Below are 12,430 nucleotides of genomic sequence, written 5' to 3'. Positions count from 1 at the left end.
TCCAAAGGGAGATAGTGCTGGGCAGCTGTCCCCATCCTGAAATTAATGCCCCTTCCCCTACACTGTCCCAACTCATCCCTTAGGATTACTTACTTTATTTTATTCTGGAAAAGAGGGTGGAGCAATGGCACCTACAATCCTAGCTTCCTGAGACTCCTGGGTCCAAGGCAAATTAATGTTTCCTGCTACTCCAGGAAGAATTAAAGTGACTGCTAATAGGAAATTGGACACACTTGTTCTAAGAACGGTTCCTTGCTGGCAAGCCAGAGTGTATGATTTAATTAGGGAAGCATAGTGGGGAAGAGAAGTTTTTGTGGGGGATAGGATGGGGCAGGAATTCTGCAGTCCATCCACTTGTACTAAAGAAAGTGACCCATGAAGATAACACTGGGGGTCGGCGCCGCGGCTCCCTAGGCTAATCCTCTGCCTTGCAGCGCCGGCACACCGGGTTCTAGTCCTGGTCGGGGCGCCGGATTCTGTCCTGGTTGCCCCTCTTCCAGGCCAGCTCTCTGCTGTGGCCAGGGAGTGCAGTGGAGGATGGCCCAAGTGCTTGGGCCCTGCACCCCATGGGAGACCAGGAGAAGCACCTGGCTCCTGCCATTGGATCAGCGCGGTGCGCTGGCTGCAGCGCGCCAGCTGCGGCGGCCATTGGAGGGTGAACCAACGGCAAAGGAAGACCTTTCTCTCTGTCTCTCTCTCTCACTGTCCACTCTGCCTATCAAAAAAAAAAAATAATAATAAATAAATAAGAAAGATAACACTGGGAAGTCCTCACATTCTCAGAAGCACACCCAAAATACATCTTTTAATATTGAAGCAGACTTTAAGTCTGCCAGATTATGTTTTGTCACATTACTGATCATTCTTTAGCTTTTAATTTTTAACTTCAAATAGAAGTACAATTGCACATATATTATGCATGTTATGAGGAGGCTTAAAAGAGGAACAAAAACAGATGGGACATAATATTGCAGAAAGATGAAACAGAAACACTGAGTCAGTCTTCAACGGATATCATTGACTGATGGGCCATCGTGCGTGTGACATGCCTCTGGCCTCTGCTGTAAGCGAGGTTGTGCAGAAAATCTCATCAAAGGCAGGAAGCCTTCTTCTACATCTTTATGTGCATTTGGCAATTAGGAGTGACGTTTGTTGTAAGCTATTTGATAGAATGTTGATGATATTTCACAGGATTCCTGCACTTGAAAAGCAGATGAAAGACACGTTAACAAGGCCACAAATTCTCGTGCTGGGAGTCTGCAAGTGGTCCCAGAAGGCTAATATCATGGTTCATGACCCTGAAGCTTAATATTGCACCCCAGATTCACCTGTGCTCTCAAAGCCAGAGAGGCTATGATGTTTTTCTGGACGGTAATCTGTTCCAAGGCAGGTCCTATTTGCATGAATTTTTGAGCAACTCAACTTGTGCACATCAGACTGTACACAGTTGTCCACTTGCTCCTTAATCTTATGATGACAAAATCACTGTAGATCCTTCCAGTATGCATCTACACTCTTGCAAGAGAGCTTGGCTTCTCAGATTGTCCTTATTTTAGAGCTTTAGTTTGAAACAGGTGAGCCTAGGACACAGGGCAAAGGAAGTACATATCCTCCCTTTGGAAAAAGTTAAAGAAAAAAAAATTGCAGCAAAGTAAATCTTCCTTAGGAAGACAGGCATCTTTAGTGTCTTTTAAATCAAATTTTGGAGACTCAGCATAGAGAAGCAGCTACCAAAATGAACAGCCACAGAAATGATGATGATATTTACACGTTGCCAACAAACTCATTTCTTTCTGAGAATCCCAATAGTAGTTTCCAGGCTCCATCTTCTGTTACCTATGTTATGAGATTGTCTGACATATTTTCTTTTTTGCCGAACTGACCTTTCATCTATAATCTGCCAACCTTTATGTTTTATATGAAAAGTGTAAGCCGGGCAGCTGACAAATCTCCTGTTACTTGATGGCATTTTCATTTTTTTCCCAGACTAGATTAATTTGGAAGGCTCTGCAGTCAAGCTTCAAACTTCTTGGTATTCAAAGAGCATCACTTAAAAATTGTCAGACAAAGAGGTGCCTGTCTTTATCTATTTTATTCAGATCAGGATATCTAAGCTGACCTGGTTGAATAAAAAAAAAATCAGGCCATTTATAGTTATTCTAACATGGAAAAACCCTTGCTCTCAATGACCTAAAGTATTCTGCCAACTAAACAGCTCCATCCTTCCCGAGATGTGGTACATCTTCTATTAATGATAGACAAGTTTACTAAGTAGAATGGAGACAAATCTTTGATAAAATGTCAAACAGTTCTGTATATTTTAAAAATGCATGCTTGAAAACATACAAGAATAATGTAAGTAATGATATATAGCTTGATTTTTCTACTTATATATATATATATAAAGTAAGAGATGATTTAAAGAAAACTATTGAGACGATAATAATACAGTTAATTCATAGATACAGCAAAGTGATGACAGTAGCAAGTGAATGATTAAAATATGGGAAATGAGCCCATCAGCCCAGCCTAGAGCTCCAGACTATAAGAAACACCATTAGCTCTCAGAGCCATTTGTGTCTTTTTCTGTCTGTATCTTCTGCACTTAGTAGTGTCCCATAAATTGATATCATAAAATTAAAAGTCATCTGCATTCTCACTAATTGCTAATCTCCCCACACTGTTGCACTGCCTAGTCCCCACAGCAGCCATTTTTCCAGATTCTTCTCTAGTTCACAAACTCACTGTGACTGCCTCCCTGGTCGCTAAGCACAAGAATAAAGATGTGCATAGGATGTGGTGCCTGCCTCCTTGTCAATTTCCAACCTCCCCTGGCTGCATCTTCCCAGCTTCCTAATTACTGGCCTCAGTTTCATTCTTTCCACGCATGCTAACACCTTCTTCATCCAGACACCTTCTCTCTGCTGTTTGGGGCCTCTCTCCATATATATGGAGTTCTGTTCTGTAATGAGTCTATGTTTACCCACCCCATGAAAACAAAAACAAGCAACCCTTGACACCTCCACACATGCACGCATGCTTCACACGATTATCAACATCCTTCAATACTGTTTCTTCGTTTCTTCCTTGACAGGTTTCCTCACTGCACTTCTAACTTCAGGAAAGAGGATTCCAGAAGCTCACAGGTGCTAGACCAAAGTCAACCCACAGGTGTGTTATAGTTAGCTCTCAAATGAATTTTATTTATTTATTTATTTTAAAATTGAACTAGCTTTTAGAATTCATGAGATACCCACACAAAAAACTTTTTTTTTTTTTTTTTACCAGTTCCAGCTCCTTTTGGAAAATCCAGACATCAAGACAACACTGATTCCAGACTCCAGCACACCTCCTTGCCCCTGTTTCTTCTCACACCTGGCTAGGTTATTGTTTGCTCTGCCTAATGGGCTATTAAGTTATTAGATTTAACAACTTACAGACAAACGATCACTCAGAATTTACCCAGTGCTACCTGATTTCTGGCTCTGTTCTCTTCCAAAAGCTCCTCTGGAATGTTGTGAAGAACCTCCAAATGGTCAAAGTCAAGGCTTTTTCTATATCTCCTCTATGGATCACATCACAGTGACCTCACTGACCTGAAAGCAGCCACTCCCTTGAACAACAATGTTGCACTCCCTTCTCGCTTGCTAATAGTTCCTTCCCTGTATGCTCTCCCTCAGCCCGCTGTGCGTCCATCTCCATGCAGTCTGCTCCATGCCACTCCATTCGTCTTTATGCCTATGGATAGTATTGAACACTTTCTTATTGTCCTATAACTGTCTGTTCTCCATGATTCAATTTTACACCATTGCAGTTTAAACTGTGAGGGAAGCATGAGGTTAAGAGCAGAGATTGCAAGTTTCTCCACATGTTGATTGTGTGATGCTGGACAGATTCCTTTTGTTTTCAAAAATGCACAGCGAACTGGGGATGTTACAGCACCCACCTCGTGGATTCTGGTGAAGATAAGGCATTCTCAGCACATACATGCTATAAACAATCACTGCATATTGCACATTATTACCACTTTTTTTTAGCTTTGCTTTTTACATGTAACTTGTCTCTCCCCTAGGCTTGAAGATGTGGATCATGGTTTGTGATTATGTATGTGACACAAAGTACTCACTCCAGTATCTTACAAATGGTAGGTGCTTGTTGATCAGGGAAGTCATGAAGGAGCCTCTGCAAGACTCATCAGGATGCTCCTGAGAATTCCAGAAACTGAGCGTGTCATTGCAGACTATGACCAAGTATACGCCAGCGTCATGACTTCTTCCAAGTATAAGCCCTCATGAAGTATCTCACTTTCTCAACCCAAAATCCACGCTAGCCAAATTAACCCCAAACTAATCATTTTTAAACTTCAGTTGCCTCAAATATAAACAGGAGAAAATAACAATAAAACCTCAAATATCTGGTGAGGATTAAACAGCATCCTGCATGGGCTGTCACAGTTCCTTTCTTCCTCGCTCCTTCCTTCCTTCCTTTTCAAGAAAGACAGACACACAGACAGACAGATAGACATAGAGAGCTCCCACCTGCTAATTCACCCCCCAAGCACCCACAACAGCTGGGGCTGGCCCAGGGCTGAAGTAGGGAGTCAGGAACTCACTTCAGGTCTCCCACATGGGCGGGCAGGACCTCAATTACTGGAGCCCTCACTGCTGCTTCCCAGGGTGTGCATTAGGAGAAAGCTAGAGTCAGGATCCAGAGCCAGGATTCAATGTATGAAACAGGCCTCTTAACCAACATCTTAACTTCCAGGCTAAGTGTCTGCCACCAGTACAGTTCTGACAACTGATATTTTCTCAATAGACATCAGCTATTAGCTGTTGTCACAGTTATTATTATGACTTTGATGATGATGATGATGATAATGATGAGGATGAGGATGATGACCCTTCCCAACTGTCATCTAACAAAGCATTAGTTCATGCCAAACTCAATCACTCTCTGGTGTCAGGAACTAGGTCACTAATCCTGAAGAAAAAGGCCTGAAGACACTAATGAAACCTTCAATTTTCCAATGGGAATAAGCAGGTATGGTCTACTGTGTCCTTCAAGCTAAAGGCCAATAAGGCCTCTGGATCTGGAGGCAAAGGTGAGTGAGCCTCAGAAGCCTCAACCTGCCCACGGTACAAACACTGCCAAGATGATCCTAACCATGCACAGTGTGTGCCTTGAACACACCACTTCTTTCTTCCTTCTATGGTGCATTTCTTCCAATATTTACTGGATGACAAAAAAAAAGAGTGCCAGCTAAGACTCTCATTCATGGCCAAATAGTATAACCCATGAGAGACAACATCCACACTCTTCTCTCAAGGGCAACTGCTTGTTTGGGATAATCCCAATCTCTTTGTAGAATTTGATGGAGGTACCATATGTATGTAGCAAGGAACAGAGTGTCTAGAAATGTTTAAGATCCTCAATGATGTTCACATCTGATGTTAACTGCAACAACTTCAAACAAAGCAAACACACAGTGAGGGGGTCAAGTCCAACCTCCCTTACCTATAACACTCTAGACATTGAATGTGTCACTTACAGTGGCTCTCAACCTGATCTGAGAGTTTGAAAGTTGTGTCCTGTGAAGTCTCCCAGGGCTGGAGCAAGACAACCTGAGCAAAAACACAAGGCTAAGGAGAAGGACCTGCTCTTGTGTTCATCAGAGTAGCTCTCCTCATCTTGGCTTTACATATTTATCGGAAGATGTCATTTGAAGAAAGCTACACATGGCTTTAAAAAATCAGGAAGAAAAACCACTGACTCATTCAAATCCATTTTATTTCTGAGGCAACTGAGGGCCAGAGAGATGCCACAACTTACTGAGCATAATCGCAGGCTGCACTGGTGGCACCAGCAGGACAAAGATTGAGCTCATCTGCCTCCTAGGCCAGTACTCTTTCGGGTGATCCCAAATGTGTAACAGCCTGCAAAGGCTGGCCATCATGAGTCCTCCTGCCATGCCCCTACCTATGGGAATCCTTTCTGTCATTCTAGACAGTGATAGCCCTTTTTGTTCGTGCCATGAAACAGAGCTCTGCATTCTAGATGCTTCTCTGGCTATGTCATGGACTTCTCTTCCATGGGTCATAAGGCAGTGTCAGCCTTAATACTACAAAAACACAAACCCTGGCTCAATTAAGGCATTCCCCAAATGCTACTTGTACTATTGCTATAGTTTCTTATTTACTGGCTCCCAGAAGAATTTGAGAGTCTACTCAAGGAAGGGAAGGCCAACTTTATGTGAGGTCTCAGAATTTAAAAACTCATCGACTAGATTATGAAAGTTGGAATGAGACTTTGACAGGAGAATGTAAGTTTGAAGTAATAATGCAAACACCTATAGGAAACAGAGAGGTAAAACAGCAATGTAAATTGGACTAGGTAGAAGATAATAGAGATCTGTGAGGCCTGGGGCATGTGTGGATCATGATTTCAGAATAAACATATATAAACTCTGTTCTAGCCAAATAAGATATCCTTACCAGCTTCCCCTTCTACCCTAGTAAAAGCTAATGTACATCTGGGGCCGGCGCCGTGGTGCAGTAGTTAATCCTTCGCTTGTGGTGCCAGCATCCCATACGGGTGCTGGTTCTAGTCCCAGCTGCTCCTCTTCCAACCCAGCTCGCTGCTGTGGCCTGGGAAAGCAGTAGGATGGCTCAAGTCCTTGGGCCCCTGCACCCACGTAGGAGACCAGGAAGAAGCTCCTAGCTCCTGGCTTCGGATCAGCGCATTAGTGGCCATTTGGAGATTGAACCAATGGAAGGAGGACCTTTCTCTCTGTCTCTCCCTCCTACTGTCTGTAAATCTACCTCTCAAATAAATAAATAAGAATCTCTTTAAAAAAGTTAATCTACATGAAATTAAGTACCACATGACTACAACCTATTTTTCTGCTATAAATTATTATAGAATGCATTCCTCTAGAAAATTCAAGTTCAGATGAACCACAAATCCACCATGAATTCCAGAATATTAACTTTTTCAAGGAGTCTGTGTGCCACCTAGTAGGAGACGTCTCTTACCTTATACTTTCTCAATGACATGAATGGGAACTATGGGAAATTAGGACAACCAAAGCTGCCCAATGTCACCTAACCCATACCCCATTTTTTATCAAAGGCCTGGTAAGCAAGCTTATTTGATTGCTGTATCTTCTTTACTTCTGCTAAAACCAAGGGAGAAAGCTCAGCATACACCATCAGTTCTTTATGAAAAAACGCATCCAAAGGCCAGTAAGACTTGCCACGCATCCTAGGTAAAAGAAAACCCACTTGTCTAAAAGTGACAAATCCCAAGACTTCCACTACCTATGCCCACACCCCGTCATTCTCCTAAATTATAGATTGTAAAAGTATAAGAGGAAACCAAAAATGTCTGTGGTATAACACTCACATGCAGCTTGCTCTGTAGTAGGAAGAAAAACAATAAAGAGATGAGAGGACAAAAGACTTCGCTCTGGTTTCCACTGCCCCGGAAAAACAAACTCACAAGACAAAACCTTCAAGTTCATCTCCCCTTGCTAATATTCTAGAAAGTACCTAACTTTGTGAGGTTAAAAAGATTCAAACATAAACAGATTCAACCGTATATTACGGGGCTGTTTCTAAACACAAGAGATATATTGCAATTTGATCACATTTCTGGAAGCTTCAGCTTGCATAGGGCAGTGCCAGGGGCCTGTTTGAAAACACTGTTCCTAATATCAGTGATATAAATAGACCTTGTCACACCCTCAAGGTACACAGAAGAAAAAGCTTCCTGTTTAAAATGATTATATTTTTAATATCACAACTCCAGCAAGGATGAGGAAAATGTTCAAATCCTAAAATTTTTCTATTCCACTGAGTAATGAATAAGAAGAACCTGGGCTTGAAAATTGGCCAAGCAGAAAATTCTGCAGGAGGATGAAAGGAAAATAATTAAACCAATAGCTATGAGGGTATAAGAGCGATGAGTTTCAGGGATGAAGGAAGGAGACACTTCAACTAAATCCCTCTCTGGCGATTACTAGGGGCTAACAACAGAGAACGTCTGAGCTCAGCCTGGAGGCAGGAAGGAGACTCTGTCAGCCACCACAAGGCAAAGCTGTATATCTAGCACCTAGAAAAATCCTTGGTACTTAGGTGGTGCCTACTGCCTCCCATCACATGAATGAATGGATCTCCAAAAATCCCTCTTGGCTCCACAGTTTGCACTTACTGGCCTCAGCTGCAAAACCACCAGAAACATTCAGTCAGGGCAAGCTCCATCTCTGACCTCAGTCTGTCCCCCGTCAGGCTCCGTTAATTTTCACAAGTCCTGACAGCTCTAACGTTAATACTCACACTTGCTGATGGAGCCACACAGCAGGTTCAGACTGCTAACTTCGCCTCTGAAACTCATGCATTAGGTTTTCTTCCATGCTTGCAATGGAAAACCAAGTCTAAGAAATATTAAACACAGAAAACTATATTACAATAATGTTAAGGCTGAGCCAGAAACCCAGGAGAATGCAAGGAATGCTGAGTGAAAGCCCAGTGGGTCCGCTGCAGCAGTTAGGGCTGGCATAGGAAGCCACAGTTGCAATGCTCCCTCCTCCACTTCAGTCTCTTCCATAAAAAGAATCCCAAGGCAACAGAGGATGTCAGAAGCCTTAGTCCACACAAAGGAGAGAAAAGTCCACTCTTTATCCTCCAGGAAAGCAGACTCCCTCTGGACCTGAGCAGTCACCAGTACACTACACTGAGGGCAGGTGACATATTTAACAAGTGCAAGCCGTGATGTAGCAGGTTAGATGGTTAGCACATGTCATTTTTAGCGACTATGAAAACAGCTCAGAGATGTAATTTACAACCATCAGTATGCATTCCTATCTCAATTAAATTATTATTGGAATATAACTAATTATGACTTACACACACACACAAAGGCACATGCATGTGTACTCATTCACGCTTTTTAAAGACAACCACATAGTAGTAACTATGAATGGCCATATCCCTCGGATTTTGCAACTGAGTTTCTGTAAGTTTGCCATCAAGAGGCAAGGTGTGTTCTAAATGTGAAACTGTGGTGACATCTGCCCACTAAAGCTCAACACCAATTATACAGAGGTAGTAATACTAGGCTGGACCACAGGAATCCTATGGTCTCTTCCACTGTTTATTTTATCCAAGTTTTGTTTTACAAATGAGGGCTTTTGGCTTGTTAAGAAAGATTTATACTACATACCACAAAGCTGATCTAAATAATCAGAGTGTCTCCTAAAGACCCTTCAATCTATACCCTCAACCTTAACAAAACAATACAAACCAGGCAGGGCTCCACAGTTGGTCTGCTGCCTGAGATGTTGGCATCCCGAATCAATGCCAGTTTCGTCCCTCCCCTCTCCTCCCCTCCCCTCCTCTCCTCTCCTCTCCTCTCTCTGTATGTATCACTCATTTCCTTTAACTCTGACTTTCTAATACGTAAATAAATGTTAAAAAGTAACCAAAAAACATATCAGGGCTCCACTGGTTTGTCACAAGAAAATTGGTAGAGATAATATCAAGTCTCATCCTAATCAGCAGTATGCATGTTTATACTACTTGACCTTACAGGAATATACGACCTATGCTGAGTATACAGCACAAAGCAGAGAGCCCAACCTTGGGGTCACACATTTGGGATCAAGTCCCTGGTTCTATCATTTATTGCCTATGAAACACAAACTCAAAACATGCTATTTTTCCTTCACATTTTTTCACAGTATGAAGAAGTACAATTTACCACCTACCTTACAAAGCATATGTGAAGATTAAATGGGATTGGAAAAGTCTCTAACACAATACCCACCACAAAAGGGATGATGGCTATTAACAATGTTTTAAACTGTTTTCTGTTTTACATTATAATGCCATTCAGTATAAAGGGTCCATCTCCTACATTTAAAACATTACACCACCTTAAAAGGTATTCAATAAATGTATTTGATAAATTCCTAGTATTGACTGGCAAAGCCTATGGAGAGTTGAAGAATATGCTGGCTTCTCCTCCCATAAAACCTTTAAAAAGCAACTGAGAAAAAGGTGTTCCTTCTAGCTATAATTATAAAATAAGTGGCAATTATTCTACTGAATAATTAGAGGAACAAATGCAAATTCTATGTGTTTGCATTTTAAACCATTAAGTATAGTGAAGATCAAATTAAATAAAAATAACACAAGGCATAAAGGGCACATCTTTTAAAAGAAATAACAATTTTAGAGGCTTTTTAGATTTCCCCCTCCTTAACCTCACAAATAGGAATAAAAAATCTTTCTCTAATAACTAGTATTATTTTTGCATGCTAAAACAATGTTTGGACAGATGAATGCAGGCTATCATTGTGCAGCGATTCTGAGGGGCTGGGCTGCAGTAGCCAGAATGGAGCGTTGACAGTGGAAATAAAATCTCTGCCTTAACAGCGCCACTGGGGCTAGATGAAAATGGTCTTCTAGAACTTGATTAAAACTAAATTGAAAAAGAACATATTTGGCTAATATTACATTAGACTAAAATATAGAAATGAACCCTAATACTCTCAGAATCTAATAAGAAAAAGCCGTCTCAATTTCCAAACTTTCAAAGCATCTTCTTTAAATGCATCACAGATCAATTTACATGGTACTTTTGCCAATAAGCAAAACCAAATCACAGGTTCCAATTGGCTTATATTGGAAAGTGTGAGAGCAAATGCTAGAAAATGCAATTACTGCAAACAAACTACATTTTCTCCCCTCTGAAGGGAATTTCAGGGAATATTTTATTGCCATCAAATAATATTTCTGAAGGCATCAATACACAATTCTATTTTCTTTTCAGGGTCTCTACTCACTGTATAATCTAATCCACTCTACAGAATATCTTGAAATTTAGAGAAGTGCCTACGAAAGGGAATATTACCTTGCACACACATCTTCTGTCAATTTTAATAATTTGCACTCTGGACAGGAAAGTGTATGGAGCAAAATTCAGAACCAATAAAATTGACTTTCCCTATTTTATAACTCAAAATTTTAATGAAGCATTTCAAGGATAAAATTCACACAAAACCTCTCAGGGAAGGTTATCTTGATCAGTAGTGACAATGATAAGATAGAAAGACTGGAGACACTTTTATTTCCTCTTCCATTTTTGCTTTCTCTCAACCTTCAATGGCAACATTTTCTTCTAATAATCACTCCACTTAATCATATCTACTAAGAATTCCTGGAGGGTATGAAATCTTGAAATCTCCTTCGGATAAGATTTTAGCTCCACTGGGACTCCAATTCCAACAGTCTACAGTATCTTTCCTTGGGTACAGCATTGTGGCATAATGCCACAGCCCCCCTCCCTGCTGGGAGGGAGCAGTGCAGAGTATGTAGCACAGTTTCCCAGGAGGAAACAATTTCTGGCAGTCAATCACAGCCCTTGAGGCCAAAGGTTCCGACAAGTTGAGTCTAGAGGTCTATATCACTTTATGTATTTTCATTCTTTACCCATGGCTTTCTAATTTTCTAGAGATCCGGCCTCCAGTATGGTAAAGGTAAAACTTAAGATAAATTTGCACTATGTCTTTTTCCTAAATCCATGTTTTCTGTTAAGCAGTAGCGTAGGGCTTAAGGTGTTCTTTAAAGCTCTCCCTCAAATAATTCAATTAAATATTTCAAAGAATCCAAGTAAGCAGAACACAGATGGAAAACATACCTAACCTGCTGAACACTATTCCCAGCAAAACAGCAAAATGAGAAGAGCAGATGTAATCCTTGTTCTGTGAGGATCCCTGTTCCTGGCATCCTAAGTCAGGACAATTCGTCCTATGTAAGCTTAGACTGCTCATTAAAATGACATGTCCATTTCCCTCGTGTAACACACATGTTCCTAATCCCTGACAGGACATAGGTATCCCCTACCTTTTGGTTCACTTTTATGATGGGCCAAACTGTGTACTCTCCAAATTGATATTACCAACATCTTCCTCTTTAGTACCTCATAATGTGGCTATAGGGTCATTAACGAGGTGATTAGATTAAAGATGGAGCCATTACACTGGGGGCCCTAATGCAGTCTGACAGCTGTCCTTTTAAGAAGGAATCTGGACATACAGACACCTGCGAAATGTATGCACAGAGAAAAGGCCAAGTGAGGACACAATGAGAAGACAGCCATCTGCAAGCCAAGGAGAAAGGTCTCAGGAGAAATAAGACCTACGGACACCTCGATCTTGGTGTCCTAGCCTCCAAATAGTGAGAAAGCAAATGCCTCACCACCCAGCCTACGGTATTTTATAGGAGCAGCCCTGACCTTGCAAACTAACACATTTGCCAGGATGATGGCCACTGTCAATCCCTCCTACATTGAAGTCAAATACAAATCTGATCTCTCTTTCTCTCTTACACACACACACACACACACACACACAAACACTCACTTTTAAACT

The 12,430-nt window shown here is 41.3% G+C and overlaps 1 protein-coding gene across 6 annotated transcripts in view; it reads right to left on the bottom strand.

Annotated features, from left to right (window-relative positions):
• Nucleotides 1–12,430, bottom strand: part of MPPED2 (metallophosphoesterase domain containing 2) — a 196,007-nt gene that overhangs the window by 91,680 nt on the left and 91,897 nt on the right. The gene's annotated exons all lie outside the window — the stretch shown is intronic.

Source organism: Oryctolagus cuniculus, chromosome 1, assembly GCF_964237555.1.
Source record: "Oryctolagus cuniculus chromosome 1, mOryCun1.1, whole genome shotgun sequence".
NCBI classification, from domain to species: Eukaryota; Metazoa; Chordata; class Mammalia; order Lagomorpha; family Leporidae; genus Oryctolagus; species Oryctolagus cuniculus.
Note: the sequence above shows the minus strand (reverse complement) of the source record. Positions and strands in the feature narration are given on the sequence as shown.